The sequence below is a fragment of the Chelonoidis abingdonii genome, chromosome 3 (assembly GCF_003597395.2).
Source record: "Chelonoidis abingdonii isolate Lonesome George chromosome 3, CheloAbing_2.0, whole genome shotgun sequence".
Taxonomy (NCBI): domain Eukaryota; kingdom Metazoa; phylum Chordata; order Testudines; family Testudinidae; genus Chelonoidis; species Chelonoidis abingdonii.
This window is the reverse complement of record NC_133771.1, coordinates 148,699,264-148,717,305: the sequence shown is the minus strand read 5'-3', so window position 1 is coordinate 148,717,305 and position 18,042 is coordinate 148,699,264.

The following is an 18,042-nucleotide window of genomic DNA, read 5'->3' as shown; positions in this document are numbered from 1 at the left end:
ATAATTTTTTCACCTGCAACATTGGGTATTTCACAAATTTCAGACCTTATTAGTCATTGCTGGCAAATCCAATTCATTTTGCACTCAAATCCAACAAATGTAATGTCCATTTATTAGCTGACTGGCTACCACATCTCCACTACCTATGGGATCAGTGGTAATATGATGACCAGATGTTAAGGGGAAAATATCAGGACCGCTGCGGGAGGGCTTTTTTTTTTTTTTTTACAGTCATCCATCTGGGAGTTCGGTGGCAATTTAGCGGAGAGCCCTTCAGTCGCAGACAGTCTTCAGCAGTATTTCGGCGGCGGGCAATAAACCTTGCCGCCAAAGACAGAAGCACCCGCCACCGAAATACCATGACTGAAGGACTCTGCTGAATTGCCGCCGAAGACCAGGAAACAAAACATCAAGAAAAATGGCTTCCCGACTGTACTCTGGTTGGGATGCGGGACAATCTCCTCAAAATCGGGACAGTCCCGATTTTATCGAGCTGTCTGGTCACCCTAAGTGGGAAGCAGTAGGAAGAATAGGCTAAAGCTGCAGCATTAAATGACGAAGTGTATCAGTCCTTTCTGGCCTCTCCCAGACAGACGATTCTATTGTTTGCCTGAGTAGGAACTAATTTTAATTTGATACCCACTATTTCAAACAGCTAGATGGGGCAAATCAAAGAATCAAGGGGACGAGACTGACTCCCTTCACTTATAAAAAAGTCAACTTGCTCAGGAAAATCAAAGACTAGAAAAGGTCTCAGGAGAATGTGAGACAGTTTATTTAAGGAAAGTCACAGAGCGTGAACAGACTGAAGAAAAAACTGCAGAAAACTCAGGAAAAACAGAATGACTGTAAACTGCTCACTGTCAGTTGATAGCAGAAAAAGACAGGGTTGTTGAGTTGTGAACGATACTAGATCCCATGTTGTTTAATACATTTATTGATGATTTGCAAAGAAGGATCATTAGTGAGATAGCAAAATCTGCAGATGACATGTACTTATTTAGATTAGTAGGAACTAGGGCTGGACCTTCAGAGATGCCTCAGCAAGATAGGTGAATGGGCAAGATAATGGCAATTGAAATTCAGGGTTGATAAATGCAAAGAAATGCAGATTTGAGACTAACAATTAAACTACTTTTACATTTTGCAGAGATCTTAAATAACTGTTACTCAACAACTTAATGGGACAAAATCGGAGGGCCCAGATAATTTTCATCCTAGAATATTAAAGGAATTGGCACATGAAATTGCAAGCCCATTTGCAAGAATTTTTAATGAATCAGTAAACTCAGGGGCTGTACCGTACGACTGCAGAATTGCTAACATGGTTCCTATTTTTAAGAAAGGGAAAAAACGTGATCTGAGTAACTATAGGCCTGTTAGTTTAACATCTGTAGTATACAAGGTCTTGGAAAAATTTTTGAAGGAGAAAGTAGTTAAGGACATTGAGGTCAATGGTAATTGGGACAAAACACAACATGGTTTTACAAAAGGTAGATCGTGCCAAAACAACCTGATCTCCTTGTTTGAAAGGGTAACAGATTTTTTAGACAAAGGAAATGCACTGGATCTAATTTACCTCGATTTTAGTAAGGCATTTGATATGGTTCCCCATGGGGAACTATTAGTTAAACTGGAAAAGACGGGGATCAATATGAAAATTGAAAGGTGGATAAGGAATTGGTTAAAGGGGAGACTGCAACGGGTCATACTGAAAGGTGAACTGTCAGGCTGGAAGGAGGTTACTAGTGGAGTTCCTCAAGGATCGATTTTGGGACCAATCTTACCTAATCTTTTTATTACTGACCTTGGCACAAAAAGTGCTAATAAAGTTTGCGAATGACACAAAGCTGGGAGGTATTGCTAACACAGAGAAGGACCGGATATCATACAGGAAGATTGGATGCCTTGTAAACTGGAATAATAGTAATAAGATGAAATTTAATAGTGAAAAATGCAGGTCATGCATTTAGGGATTAATAACAAGAATTTTGGTTACAAATTGGGGACGCATCAGTGGAAGTACAGAGGAGGAGAGGACCTTGGAGTATTGATTGATCACAGGATGACTTTGAGCTGCCAGTATAATATGGCCGTTGAAAAAGCTAATGCGGTTTTAGGATGCATTAGGCAAGGTATTCCAGTAAAGATAAGGAGGTGTTAGTACCATTATACAAGGCATTGGTGAGACCTCATCTGGAATACTGTGTGCAGTTCTGGTCTCCCATGTTTAAGAAGGATGAATTCAAACTGGAACAGGTAAAAAAAGGGCTACTAGGATGATCCAAGGAATGGAAAACCTGTCTTATGAAAGGAGATGAAAGAGCTTGGCTTGTTTAGCCTAACCAAAGAAGGCTGAGGGGAGATATGATTGCTCTTTATAAATATATCAGAGGGATAAATATCAGAGAGGAGAGGAACTATTTAAGCTTAGTATCAATGTGGACACAGAACAAATGGATATAAACTGGATACTAGGAAGTTTAGACTTGAAATTAGACGAAGGTTTCTAACCATTAGAGGAGTGAAGTTCTGGAACAGCCTTCTAAGGGAGTAGTGGGGCAAAAGACATATCTGGCTTTAACTAAGCTGATAAGTTTAGGAGGGATGGTATGATGGGATGCCTAATTTGGCAATTAATTGATCTTGGTTATTAGCAGGTAAATAGGCCCAATGGTCTGTATGGGATGTTAGATGGTGGGATCTTAGTTACTACAGAGAATTCTTTCTGGGTGGCTGGTGTGAGTCTTGCCCCATTCCAGGGTTTAACTGATTGCCATATTTGGGATCCGGAAGGAATTTTCCTCCAGGGCAGACTGGCAGAGGTCCTGGAGGTTTTTCACCTTCCTCTGCAGCGTGGGGCATAGGTCACTTGCTGGAGGATTCTCTGCAGCTTGAGGTCTTTAAACCACAATTTGAGGACTTCAATAATTCAGACATAGGTTAGGGGTTTGTTACAGGATTGGGTGGGTGAGATTCTGTGGCCTGCATTGTGCAGGAGGTCAGACTAGATGACCATAGTGGTCCCTTCTGACCTTAGTCTATGAATCTATAAACCCAAGAAAGGGATCTGGATATCACTGTAAGCAGCTCATTGAAGACCTCTGCTCAATATACAGCTGTGGTCAAAAAAGTAAACAATATATTAGGTTGCATGAGGAATGGAATGGTAAACACTGTGGAGAATATTACAATGCCTTTACATAAATCAATAGTGCAGCCTTCTCTAGAATATTTTGTGCAGCACTGGACACCCCATCTGAAAAGGAATATTACTGAACCAGAGGGGATTCAGAAAAAAGAGACGGGAATGATCACAAGCCTGGAAAAGCTCTTATGAGGAGAGATTGAAAAGACCAAGACCATTACCTTCGAAAGGATATGAATAAGAGGAAATATGACAAAACTATATAACCTAAAGCAGAGGTTGTCAAATTGTGGTCCATGGACCACCAGTGGTCCGCAAGCTCCATTCACGTGGTCCCTCTAAGGTGTGCGCCTGAGCAGCCGCACACGAGAACGAAGGGCTGCCCACCTAATTAGTGGAGCAGTGCAGGCGTGGCTCCGTTAATTAGGTGCCTGGATCCTGGAGAGGATGCACATGTAAGGTGAGGTGGTGGCCTTGGGGAGTATAGGGGGTAGGTGGGAGGGGGCAGTGGGGTAAGGTGGGGGAAATAGGAGATGGGGGGGCAGTTGGGTGAGAAGAGGAGGTGAGGGGAATTTGGGATGTGCAGGGCTGCAGCGGCCAGAGAAAGAGGCAACTTTCCCCAGCTCCAGGGCTGCAGCTGCTGGGAAGACACCCGACCCCCCTCCTTCCCAGCCCCAGCTCAGGCTGCAGTGGCTGGGAAGACAGGGAGAGACACCTGCCTCTCCCCAGCTTGGTAGCTGCTGCTGCTGCTTCTGCGGAGAGACAGCTCTCCCCAAACTTCTGCTAAAACTTAATGGAAATCACTTGTCCAGACAAGTGGTTTCCATTACGTTTGGGGAAAGGTCTGGAAACCATTAAGGCCAGATCTTTGTTATCTGGTACAGTTCTGGCTCTTCAAAGTACTCCCATTGACTGTTAAGTGACAAGCAGCACTAGGTTTGGTGTGGGGTGCTGCTAGGTGTTTCGTAGGATAAAGACCTTATTTACAAGCTCTTTGAAGCAGGGATCTGTCTGCAAACTCCAAGCCATGTGTTAATGTGCCCAGGGCTTGTAAAAACTCAATGAGTCAACTGTGAGTTTTTGAGTTGGTGACACATACAATGTGAAACCAGGAGAACTTTGCGTGTTTCTACAGAGCTGTGTTGCATTTGCACAGGGTGGATCCTAAACACTCATTTAAAATATCCATATGAACTGCTTGATGTTTTACTTCCTTCCATATTTTCAGTGTTGTCATTTGTTCGTGGTTTTGTTTTGCTGTTTGTTTCACTTTATTACTTATTTCTGCTGCTCTATGTGTGTGAAGTATTAATCAAATTAACAGTTGACATTTCAGAGAACTTGCATAAGCCTGAGTGAATGCTTTTTACTCTCCTTTCCAGTATCAGAAAATATTGTATTAATATTTGCAATGAGAGCTTCACTATTTCTAGTTGACTCATAGATTTGTTTAGCATCTTAAAGCTGAGCTATGTGTGCAGATAATATTCATGCAAGAGGGATAGTTAATTATTATTAAGGGTTATTTTATATAGTGCTTTCATCAAAAGCACTTTACAAATAGTTAGCTAACAGTACAAACAACATTTGGAAAGATCATTAAATGGTCCACCAAGACCCTCAGCGATTTTCAAGTGATCCGTGAAAAAAAAGTTTGAGAACCACTGACCAAAAGAATGGTCTCAAGACGGCGCTTCTGTTCTCCCTATCTCATTATAGATGAACAAGGGGATATTCAATTCAATTAAAAGGTGGCAAGTTTGAAACTGACAAAAAATAAATACTTTTTCACACCATGTGTAACTAGACAGTGGAACTCACTGCCACAAGACGTCATTGAGATCAAGAACTTAACAAGATTCCAAAAAGGATTGGCTTTTTGTATGGATAACAAGAATATCCAGAGGAGTTATAACAAAAAATTTGGAAGGGATATTAAACTTTGTGCTTCCACACTTAAGACAAGATCTAACTATTACAGACCAGGATGAGACCTAATGTGGGGGACAGATTATCCCATCTCTGCCTACTGAGGGGTCCTTACACCTTCCTCTTAATCATCTGGTAGTAGTCACTGTCAGAGATGTGATACCAGACTAGATGGGCCTTTGTTCAGATCCAATATGGAAATTCCTAAACAAAGAAATAAGAAGGTTGATCAGAGAGCTGGATGAGATACCATGGCTGTAACGAAAGCACAGTTTGATTAAAACAACTGAGACTGAAGTGTTGGTACAATGACTTGATAGAACAAAGCTGTTCAAGCCCTGGGTCAATGGATCTTACACCCATACTTAAAGATAAACATGGCCTTAAATTCTTTACTGAATAGGGATGATATTAGTCATGTGCTTAAAGTTAAGCCCCTAGAAGTGGTTTGGTGGATTCGGAACAAAGGGAAGGAATAGTGTTACCAATACTATTTTTGTGCCAGCTACTCCATCTGTTTGTAATTTGAACAAGGAAATTTGGCAGATAAATCACACTATAGAAAGGTTTGATCCAAAGCAGAAAGACAAGGATATAGATCAATATCTGATCTGGCATATGGAGGCAATTAATACTGGAAAAACATCACTGGTATGAAAGCAGGATGAATGTCATGGGGATAGAGATTGATCCAGATGGATTAAAGCCACATACTAAAAGGGTTCAAATTATTCATGACTTCAAAGCACCCAGGAATTATACAGAACTGCAAAGTTTTCTAGAATTTTCAATTATTCTGGACAATGTATTTCAGGCTATCCTGTAATAGCAATGCCACTGAATACACTGCCTGGATCTTGCTTGGTGCATCTATGTGATTCCGTAATACAAATTAATAATATCAATCGAACCCACATTACAATAGCTGTGATGAGTGCTGAGCAGATACCAGGGGAGGAACTGTTCCCCCTTACACCCTGCTGCTACGCAAAATCTTCTTTATTCTCCATGTCTCTACTCTCTCAAGGTAGTAGGTCTGACAGAAATTCCATGGAGCAGAGGATCCTGTGGCTCTGTAGTAAGGTCGTATGGCTCCCCTCCACCCCGGGGGAGGAAGAGCCCAGCTGGAGGGCAGAATGGGCAGAGCTAGGGAGCTCTGAGCCCGCCCCTCATAGGGTCAGGCTGCGACCCGGAACTATAAAGGCTGGCCTTCAGAGCTCAGTAGGAGCCCAGCCACCGGAGGGAGCAGACGTCCCTAGGGGAGCTTGAGACTGGGAAGCTCCTGCAGCCCAAGGCAGCCACCCAGACTGGCCAGAGCTACCCCACGCCCACTACCCGGAGGAGTTGCCGGACTTGCCAACCAACCCCTGCCGCGATGAGCCCAAGCTCCTGGACCCTGCAGAGGCCGATGCCAGAACCCAGGTAGGACCCGAAGGGGACTGTGGAAGTGGCCCAGGGGCAGCTGACCCCCATCTGGCTGCAGCATTACCAGAGCCAATGTCAGTGTGTTGCGGCCAGGATCCCCACTGACTAAGCAGCGGATCTTCAGCTGCTGCTAGAGCCCCGGGCTGGGATGCAGTGGAGTGGGAGGGCCTGCGTCCCCCCTGCCGGGGTGGCAGACTCCCCCTCTCCCTGGCCTGAGGAGGCCGAAGCCTATTATTACTGCTCAGCCCTGCCTGAGGGCCTGAGCACCCCGACTCAGTGTTTGTTGCCCCGCCCTGACCTAGGGCTGGGGGTCATACTGTTGTTACGGCTCAGCCCTGCCTGAGGGCCTGAGCCTCCTGACCCAGCAGTTGTTGCCACGCCGGAGCTGGGGCCAGACGTAACCATCATGCAGCCGACTACCACAAGGGCTACCGAGGGAGACCCCCGGCTGGACTATTTCCCTGGACCCATCAGTGTGTAGTGAGCCGGTGTGGCTCCCCTCTGCCCCGGAGAGGATCGAGCCCTGGTGAACTCTTGTACAGGCTCCATCCATGAATGTTTCTGCCCTGTGACTGGCTCATCTGTGTGGCTGCTGAACAGACACTACAAACTCTATCCCATGCTTGAAGTGCAGTGGTTTCACTGCCAGTAGGGTCTCTGCAGCCAGAGAGAGGCAGGGCTTGCCCCTAACGGGAAAACTCCTCTCTTCTTACACAAAGCGCCAGTTTAGTTTTGAAACAAAACATCCCAAAAGAGACAATTCTGATCCTGATGAGAAATAAATGACCTTTGCAGAGAGGCAAAACACATTTTGTAAAACAAGCAAATGCCTATTTATAAAACAACAATGTTCCGCCTGCAATAGAGGGACAACTCATGTTACTTATTTTTTTTAAAAAGTGCTATACTTTCCATAACAGCAACTGTGTTTTCCCTACATAGAAGAAGGAATCTCATAGTTTAATGTAAAATCATACTTTTGTCTGTTTATTTAAGGAAGGCAATTCATGATTTTTCAAGGCAAACAGGACTCCTATATTATATTATGGGAAAGGTGGTAATGAAATCCATTTTATGAATTATTGAGGTAGAAGTACTTGATATGAAACTCTCCATAGAAAGCCTTAAACATACAGGGCCTGATTCAGAAATCAGTGGGATTACTCAGGGAGTAAGCTACTACCCAGCATAAGGATGGCATAATTGGGCTCAGGGCTTTGATCAATGGCCGTCACAAGGACTGGCTGTAGAAACTGGACTGGGACAATTATGAAGGGACTTGTGTGAATTAAGCCCTCTGTTAGCTAGATGAAGACTTGCTGCTCCATTGCACTATAGTGGTAGCTGCCTCAGTCTGAGGAGCTCCTTTGTGTTGCAATGCCATATGGACTGAAAGAAGGGCCATTTTCCAGAACTCACATGAGCTATTCCATGCTTAGTACAGAGGATGCCATGTTGTCATACCATTTGACTTTGAACTAAGGGATATCCCAGGCAGGTGACAGACAGGACATAGGAACAGACACTATGTTGAGGGCAGAACAGAGAGACCAAAGGCTAGGGAGTGGTTTTCTACCTAAAGGTAAACACAAGGCAAATCTGAAATAACTCATCAACAATATGTGAAAGTCTTAAGAGAAAACTAAAGCATGTTTATGAGTTGGCAAGAAAAGAATTGTAGAAAAGTCAGAATGCTAACAAGAGGAGGTGGGATGCAAAAGTTAGGCTTTCACACATATCTGAGGGTGACAGGGTCCAAGTTCACAATCTCAATTTAAGAGGGAGACACAAGTTAGCATGCAGATGGGAACCCCAGATATATGTTATGGCCTGACAACTGCAGGATGACCCTCTTGTTTACATAGTGAAACCAGAAGATAGTATTACACCTGAAAGAATGCTACATCATGATTTATTGAGGCCACATGGTTTTATTTTGACTTCAGAAAAAGATGAGCTTCAACATGATAACAGTTCTGAAAATAACTTACTGGGAGTGAGCTGATTTGACTCTCAAAGAGATAATCTCTTTGGATCAGAGGAAGCTGAAACAACTTTTGAATTGAATACTGAAGCATCAGAATTTACACGGGAAGATTCTCCTTTTTCATATGCAGTTGATACATGGCAACCAGATCCCCAAAGCACATTATTAATTAACTCAGATGACACTGTACTGTATAAGAAAGAGGATAAATTGCCAAATGTATCCATAGAGCTCCCTTTGTACAATCAAGATGCTATTCTTCCACATACACCTGATGAAGAGCCTGATGTTTCTATCAAATTTCAAGTAAAAGAAGCATATACAGAATAAGATGTAACACAGAACTCAGACATATCACCTAAGGAAGTTGTAGCTGAGAATTTGCTTCACAGGGAACAGAGACAAAGCCATTGAAATTTCAAGACTATATGCATAGCCACTCCTGCACCATACTTAGAATCATGGAAGATTAGGCTTGGAAGAGACCTCAGCAGATCATCTAGTCCAACACCTTGCTCAAAGCAGGACCAACCCCAACTAAATCATCCCAGCCAAGGCTTTGTCAAGCCGGGCCTTAAAAATCTCTAAGAATGGAAATTCCACCACCACCCTAGGTAACCTATTCCAGTGCTTCACCACTCTCCTAGTGAAATAGTTTTCATAATATCGAACTGAGACCTCCCCTACTGCAACTTGAGACCATTGCTTCTTGTTCTGTCATCTGCCACTACTGAGAACAGCCTAGCTCCATCTTCTTTGGAACCTCCCTTCAGGTAGCTGAAGGCTGTTATCAAATCCCCCCTCACTCTTCTCTTTTTTGCAAACTAAATGAGGCCAGTTCCCTCAGCCTTTCCTCATAAGTCATGTGCCCCAGTCCCCTAATCATTTTTGTTGCCCTCTGCTGGACTCTCTCTAATTTGTCCACATCCTTTCTGTAGTGGGGGCCCCAAAACTGGACACAATACTCCAGATATGGCCTCACCAGTGCTAAATAGAGGAAAATAATCACTTCCCTCGATCTGCTGGCAATGTTCCTACTAATACAGCCCAATATGCTGTTATCTGTCTTGGCAACAAGGGCATACTGTTGACTCATATCCAGCTTCTCATCCACTGTAAGCCCCAGGTCCTTTTCTGCAGAACTGCCACTTAGCCTGTAACGGTGCATGGGATTCTTCCTTCCTAAGTGCAGGACTCTGCATTTGTCCTTGTTGAACCTCATCAGATTTCTTTTAGCACAATCCTCCAATTTGTCTAGGTCACTCTGGACCCTATCCCTACCCTCCAGTGTCATCCATGAACTTGCTGAGCGTGCAATCCATCCCATCATCTAGATCATTAATGAAGATGTTCAACAAAACCGGCCCCAGGACCAACCCCTGGGGCACTACCCTTGATACCAGCTGCCAACTAGATATTGAGTCGTTGATCACTACTCATTGAGCCTGATGATCTAGCCAGCTTTATAATCCATTCATCCAGCCCATACTTCTTTAACTTGCTGGCAAGAATACTGTGGGAGACCTTATCAAAAGCTTTGCTAAAGTCAAGGCATATCATGTCCACCACTTTCTCTATATTCAAAGAGACAGTTATCTCATCATAGAAAGCAATCGGGTTGGTCAGGCATGACTTGCCTTTGGTGAATCCGTGTTGACTGTTCCTGATCACCTTCCTCTCCTCAAAGTGCTTCAAAATGGATTCCTTGAGGACCTGCTCCATGATTTTTCTGGGGCAGAGGTGAGGCTGACCGGTCTGTAGTTCCCCAGGTTCTCCTTCTTCCCCTTTTTAAAGATGGGCACTATATTTGCCTTTTTCCAATCATCTGGGACCTCCCCCGATTGATTTCAAAGATAATGGCTCTGCAATCCCATCAGCCAACTCCCTCAGCACCCTTGGATGCATTGCACCTGGCCTCATGGACTTGTGCATGTCCAGATTTTCTAAATAGCCCTTTACCTGTTCTTTCACCACTGAGGGCTTCTCACCTCCTCCCCATACTGTGCTGCCCAGTGCAGTAGTCTGGGAGCTGACCTTGTCTATGAAGACTAAGGCAAAAAAAACATTGAGTACTTCATCTGTCACTAGGTTGTCTCCCCCTTCAGTAAGGGTCCCACACTTTCCATGACCTTCTTGTTGTTGCTAACATACCTGTAGAAACTCATCTTGTTTCTATATCCCTTGCTAGCTGTAACTGCATTTGTGCTTTGGCCTTCCTGATTACACCTCTGGTGCTTGAGCAATATTTTTATGCTCTTCCCTACTCATCTGTCCATGTTTCCACTTCTTCCACACTTCCCTTTTGTGTTTAAGCTCACCGAAGATTTCTCTGTTAAGCCAAGCTGGTCACCTGCCATGTTTGCTATTCCTTCTGCACATCGGGATAGTTTGTTCCTGTGCCCTCAATAAGGCTTCCTTAAAATACAGAGAGCTTTCCTGGACTCCTTGCCCCTTCATATTAGCCTCCCGCAGGATCCTGCCCATTAGTTCCCTGAGGGAGTCAGTCTGCTTTTCTGAAGTCCAGGGTCTGTCTTCTGCTACTCTCCTTTCTTCCTTTTTTCAGGATCCTGAACTTGTACTTATGGCACAATATGGGCACAAATAGTGGATTCATTAGCATTACAACATATAGAGTATTCGCTGACACAGTAGGACCTAACACGATTGGTAAACGTTTTAGGTCTTATTGTGTCAGTGAATACTGATAGCTGTCCACTGACTCCAGCTGTCCACTAGCCTACCCTAGCAGGTAAAAAAGGGGGGAAAAAGGTCATGAACCATTGGAGCACGCTCATTAGGTCATTCCTAGGGGTGGAGGGGGGGGGGCAATTCAACACCCAAGTATAAAGAAAAAAAGATACCAAACTCTTCAGTTAGTTCAGCCAGAGCCAGAGGGAGACAACCATACTGGAGGGGATGTACAGCAATAAGATAACAACATGGAGAAGGATACCAGCCTATGCAAAGAACTGTGTGCTTGCTGCTTGTTCAGCTCCGGACAGTCTGGTGACATTAATGACAAGTCAGTGGTGCATGATTTAAATGAATAGGATTTGTGCCCTGTGCAGCTTTTTGGAACTGAAGAAATCTGTATGTTTGATACTATTATTTTTTTTGTTTGCATAGTATTTGCTGTATTGCTGTCATGATAAGATTGTGTTTAGACTGAATAGTAATTAAACCTCAAATTGTCTTCTTATAAACTTAAAGATCTTTTTAATGTGAAAAGCTTTACTACATTGTGATGTCTTTATTCCAAACTGGAGCAACTCAGGGTACAGGCATCCACAGCTGTCCAAATCTGCATATTTATTTTGTGTTATTATCCACAGGTGGGTGTTCTGCTGTCAAACAAGACTGAACCCACTCACTATCCCTGCAGAAAAATTGAATTACTTGTGTAATCAAAATTTTGTCTCTTAAACGTACATTTTATGAATACAAATAGACTATGGAAAAATGTGTTGAGTTTGTGGTTTATTTTGCTTCCAGTGAGTTCACTGCAAAGCCATGAATCTGTTCCAGCTGCGCAAAGGTGCAATGCTGGCACCAGAGTGGGATAAAATTTCCAAAGAGAGAAACTGATCTGGTATCAGGGGCGGCAAGTCATATTGGCCCATGGTGCCTGTGCTCCAGGAATATTCAGAGCACAGGGGCCCAGCTCCAACAATGTTTGCTGCCGGGTATCTCCCCCAGCCCTGCCTGCTGCCCCCACGCACCTCCCCTAGAGTGTCTCCTCACCCTGCCTGCTGCCCCCAGGTGATTTAAAAGAGCCTGGGGGCCCCCATCACCACCACCAGCATTGCAGAAGAGTAACATGGCTTCCTGCTCACCCTCGCTCCGCATGGCGCACCATTCCCAGAAGCAGCCAACACATCCCTGTGGTCTCTGCCGGGGGTGTGTGTCTCCACACACTGCCCCAGCCCCAAGTGCCAGCTCTACCATTGGAACTGCGGCCAATGAGAGCTGCAGGGGCGGTGCCTGCAGGCAGTGGCGCACGGAGACCCCCTGCCTAGGAGCCACTGCCAGAGGGGTGTGCAGGTCACTTTCAGGAGCCACCCAAGGTAAGCGCTGCACCCCTCACCCCCTCCCACACCCCAGCCCTGCCTCAGCCCAGAGCCCGCACCCAAACTCCCTCCCAGAGCCTGATCCCTCACCCCTCCTGCACTCAAACTCCCTCCCAGAGCCTGTACCCCCTACTCACTACCCCACCACTGTCTGTGGACACCTGCAAGGGGGGAGTCTCACGCAACAGGGATGAGGATTTTGTGAAGGAGGAGGAGAATGTGCAGCAGGCAAGCAGTGAATCCGTTTTCCCTGGAAGTCAGGACCTTTTCATCACCCTGGAGCCAATACCCTCCCAAGGCAGGATCCCCGACCCTGAAGCTGGAGAAGGCAGCTCTGATGAGTGCACATTTGTAACTACAGTACAGGGTTTAAAAGCATTAGTGTTTAATGTCTGATTTGCCCGGAAGACTTGGGATGCATTCGCGGCCAGTACAGCTACTGGAAAAGTATGTTAATGTGTCTGGGGATGGAGCAGGAATCCTCCAGGGACATCTCCATGAAGTTCTCCTGGAGGTACTCTGAAAGGCTTTGCAGAAGTTTCTGGGGAGGGCTGCCTTATTTCGTCCTCCATGGCAGTACACTTTACCACACCAAGCCAGTAGCAACTATTCTGGAATCATTGCAGCACAAAGAATGGCAGCGAATGGTCCTGGGTTTTGGTCGCATTCAAAAAACATTCAGTCTATATCTTTCTGTGTTAGCCTCAGGAGAGTGATATCATTCATGGTCACCCGGTTGAAATAGGGGAATTTTTGTACGAGAACAGTAAAAGGACCCTGTTCATGTACTTGGCTAAAAGGGATCATCCCAGAGAGTAGCCATGCAGTGGGATGGGGAGAGGTGTGTGCGGCACATCCACCTGAAAACCGCAGCTCCTCCTTTCAAATGTGAAACCCAACCCATTGCTTGCTATGGAAAAGGAGGGTGCTGCAGTTTGAAACCATTCCCACATGTGATGAAGGTGTAAGAAGCCAACCCCGCGTACCTTTTGGCTTACCATGGCTGCCTGGAAACTGAATTCTGTTGCCCAGCCATGTCTGATGTGTCACCATACTGGCAGGCACTCAATATAAAAGGCAAAATGTAACCTTGTACCTAAAGCACATGTGCTGTCTGCTGTGAATTGTTTGATTCACTGTGAAAGTCTCGCTTTTGTTCTCAGAAATGTATCATCTTAGATTTTACTCTCTCTTTTTATCTCCTCCCAGGTGCAAATGTTTCTATGCTCCCTCATCATCTGCATCCCTGAGGTTATCGCAGATTAGAAGGCAAAAAAAATGCACTCGCAATGACATGTTTTTTGAGCTCATGCAGTCCTCCCGCACTGATAGAGCACAGCTTAATGCATGGAGGCATTCAGTGGAAGAGGCCAGGAAAGCATTAAGTGAGCGTGAAGAGCAGAGGCAGAAGATGATGCTGAGGCTAATGGGGGAGCAAACAGACATGATCAAGAGTCTGTTGGAGCTGCAAGAAAGCCAACAAGAGCACAGACTCCTACTGCATCCACTGTACAGCCGCCTGCCCTCCTCCTCAAGTTCCATATCCTCCTCACCCAGACGCCCAAGAACACGGCCAGGGGGAGGCTCCGGGCACCCAGACACTCCACTCCAGAGGATGGCCCAAGCAACAGAAGGCTGTCATTTAAACAGTTTTGATTTGTAGTGTGGCTGCAATAAGCAATGTGGCCTTGTCCTTCCCTCCTCCCCCACCCCACCCCACCCGGGCTACCTAGTCAGTCATCTCACTTTTTTTTTTAATTAAGAAAGAAAGAATGCATGGTTTCAAAACAATAGTTACTTTATTTCAAAGGGGGGAGGTGGTTGGCTCACAGGGAATTGAAATCAACAAAGGAGCAGTTTGCATCAAGGAGAAACACTCACAACTGTCACACCATAGCCTGGCCAGTCATGAAACTGGTTTTCAAAGCCTCTCTGATGTGCAGCGCGCCTAGTTGTGCTCTTCTAACAGCCCTGGTGTCTGGCTGCTCAAAATAGGCCACCAGGTGATTTGTCTCAACCTCCTACTCTGCAATAAACGTCTCCCCCTTACTCTCACAGATATTATGGAGCACACAGCAAGCAGCAATAACAATGGGAATGTCGGTTGCGCTGAGGTCTAACCTAGTCAGCAAACAGCACCAGCAAGCTTTTAAACATCCAAAGGCACATTCTACCACCATTCTGCACTTGCTCAACCTATAGTTGAACTGTTCCTTACTACTGTCCAGGCTGCCTGTGTACGGCTTCATAAGCCATGGGAGCAAGGGGTAGGCTGGGTCCCCAAGGATAACTATTGGCATTTCAACATCCCCAACAGTAATTTTCTTGTCCAGAAAGTAAGTCTCTTCTTGCAGCTGCTCAAACAGCCCGGAGTTCCTAAAGATGCGAGCGTCATGCACCTTTCCTGGCCATCCCACGTTGATGTTGGTGAAACGTCCCTTGTGATCCACCAGTGCTTGGAGCACCATTGAGAAGTACCCCTTGCGGTTTATGTACTGGTTGGCAAGGTGGTCCATTGTCAAGATAGGGATATGCGTTCTGTCTGTTGCCCCACCACAGTTAGGGAACCTCATTGCAGCAAAGCCATCCAGTAGGACCTGCACATTTCCCAGAGTCACTACCCTTGATAACAGAACCTCAGTGATTGCATTGGCTACTTTGACCACAGCAGCCCCCACAGTAGATTTGTCCACTCCAAATTGATTCCCGACTGACCAGTAGAAGTCAGGTGTTGCAAGCTTCCACCAGGGCTATCACCACTTGCTTCTCATCTGTCAGAGCAGCTCTCATCTTGGTATTCCTGCACTTCAGGGCGGAGGAAAGCAACTCACAGAGTTCCAGGAAATTGGCTTACGCATGCGAAAGTTTTGCAGCCACTGAGAATCATCCCATAACTGCAACACTATGTGGTCCCACCAGTCTGTGCTTGTTTGCCAGGCCCAGAATCTGTGTTCCACTGTTATTAACCCGCCCCATTGCCACCATGATGTCCCAATTGCCACAGCCCATGCTTTCTGGAATATCTGTGTCCATGTCCTCATCAAAATCCTCCTCGTTCTCGTATCCCTTAGCCCGGTTCTGCACATACTCCAGGAAAATGCACGAGGTGTTTACAATGCTCACAACAGCAGCGGTGCACTGAGTGGGCTCCATACTTGCCATGCTATGGCATCTGCATAGGTAACCCAGAAAAAAAGGCATGAAACAATTGTCTGCCATTGCTTTCACGAAGGGAAGGGGCAACTGACGACATGTACCCAGAACCACCCACAACAATGTTTTTGTCCCATCAGGCATTGGAGCTTAACCCAGAATTCCAATGGGCAGCAGAGACTGTGGGAATTGTGGGATAGCTACCCACAATGCACTGCTCTGTAAGTCGATGCTAGCCACGGTAGTGAGGATGCACTCCGCTGACTTAATGCGCTTAGTGGGGACATATGCAATCGACTGAATAAAATCGAATCCTAAAAACTGACTTCTATAAAATTGACCTATTTTCATAGTGTATACATACCCTAAGTAAGTTAGTCACAGTGACTGTAAAAGTTTATAAGTGCAGATAGGGCAGATAAAACAACTGGGAAGTAAACTTGGTATAAAAGAAAGCAAATACTCAATTTAAAAAAACTATTCTGCTTTTTGTGGCTTTTCGAAGAGATGCATTTCTTTACCAACCTTGGTGTGAAATTCAGCTGGAAACCTTATAAAATATTTGAGCCCTCGCTGCTTGGCAAGTTCCCTTGCTCTTCTAAAGGCTGATCTCTGTTCAAGCACATCTTTTGCAAAACCTTGAAAAATCATTATCTTATTTTGTGGCATCCCTCATTAAGTTCTTTATTTTTTCTTCCACAAGCTAGCTGAAACATTTTTTCTTTTACAGTAAATCTAAGAACTCTGGCATTTGAGGTGGTCTTAGGAGCCAGGAACCTATGTGCTCTCTCTAAATCAAATTTAAAATCAACCAGCAGGCTGAGCACTTCTGAAAGGAGTTGGGGAACAAATTCTAAGGCAGGGGCAGGCAACCTATGGTATGTGTGTCGAAGGTGGCACGTGAGCTGATTTTCAGTGGCATGCACACTGCCCAGATCCTGGCCACCAGTCTGGGGGGCTCTGCATTTTAATTTAATTTTAAGTGAAGCTTCTTAAACCTTTTAAAAACCTTATTTGCTTTACATACAACAACAGTTTAGTTATATATAGACTTTTAGAAGGAGATATTCTAAAACATTAAAATGTATTACTGGCATGTGAAACCTTAAATTAGAGTGAACAAATGAAGATTCGGCACACCACTTCTGAAAGGTTGCTGACCCTGTTCTAAGGTGTTGTCGTTCTCTGCTTCTTCAGGGACTCCTATAATTCTCAAAGCATTACAGTGAGACCTGCACTGAGGTCTGCCACTTTAGATTTAAGAGAAGATAAGTCTGTGAGGCTTCTCTGCAGCCAGGCAGAGAGTCCTTGTATGTGATCTTCCACAGTTCACATTCTCCCTTCTGCTTTGTTCATCCATCCTGTCACAGATTGCAGAGAGGAGTTAATCATGGTCATGGTCAGATGTATTGTGGCCATTTTGGTCTTGATATCTATTGTGTCTACAACAACTTTATCCTGCAGGGTCATCATAGACACGGTGTCCTCGGCAGCTGCCATCTTGTTTAGGGTGTGGGGAGCCTCCATTCTCCTTGTATTCATCTACATGTAGAGCTCCCAGCAGACAAATCTTTGCTGGCTGACATCCCAGCGATCTGGGGGTACCCGTTCCTTTATCACAAGGGTTGTTCAGTGGCCCGACATAAAAATTGATACTAGCAGATGCCTCTGGAACTCAAGAGATTTGCTCCTTCATGCTGCACTGCACCTCCCAGAGTACCTTCTGCTCTCCTATTTAAAAATAGCAGCTGGCCACACATTTAGAGAACGAAGCAAGTGACTTTTAATTATTATTTTTTGATTATTTTTACGTACTGCACTGAAATACAATTAGAGAATTAATTATTTGGCATGCATATATAGTTGCCACTTCTCAACTATTACATATTAGGAAATGTATTAAAAAAGTTTAATGTAGCAGTCTGAATTACACAATTCACAACAGATCACTGTCCTTACTGGGACCAAGATGGGGAAAAAAAGGTAAAGGTGGCAGAGTTCATTTTCCCTTTGTTTGGCTTGTTGTGCTTAGCATAGGAGCCAGAATACTCATCATGCACTTTGTGTATCTGTACAGGTCTGTCCTTTTCATTCTCTTGAACAATGTCAATGAAACTTTTAAGGAGATAGTGTTCAACCCCCTCGCAAATATTTCTAGGGATGATGGCCTTGTTACTTCCCCCATTATAGGAGACATTCCCACATCCCTCTGTTTTGAGTTCTGCTGGGATCATTGCAACAAACAGGCTAGCAGCAGACAGTCCATGGTGGCTTCAGGATATCAGTAGCAGCTGCATTCTCTGGGCTTTTGTCACCCTCAGGAGTAAGATATC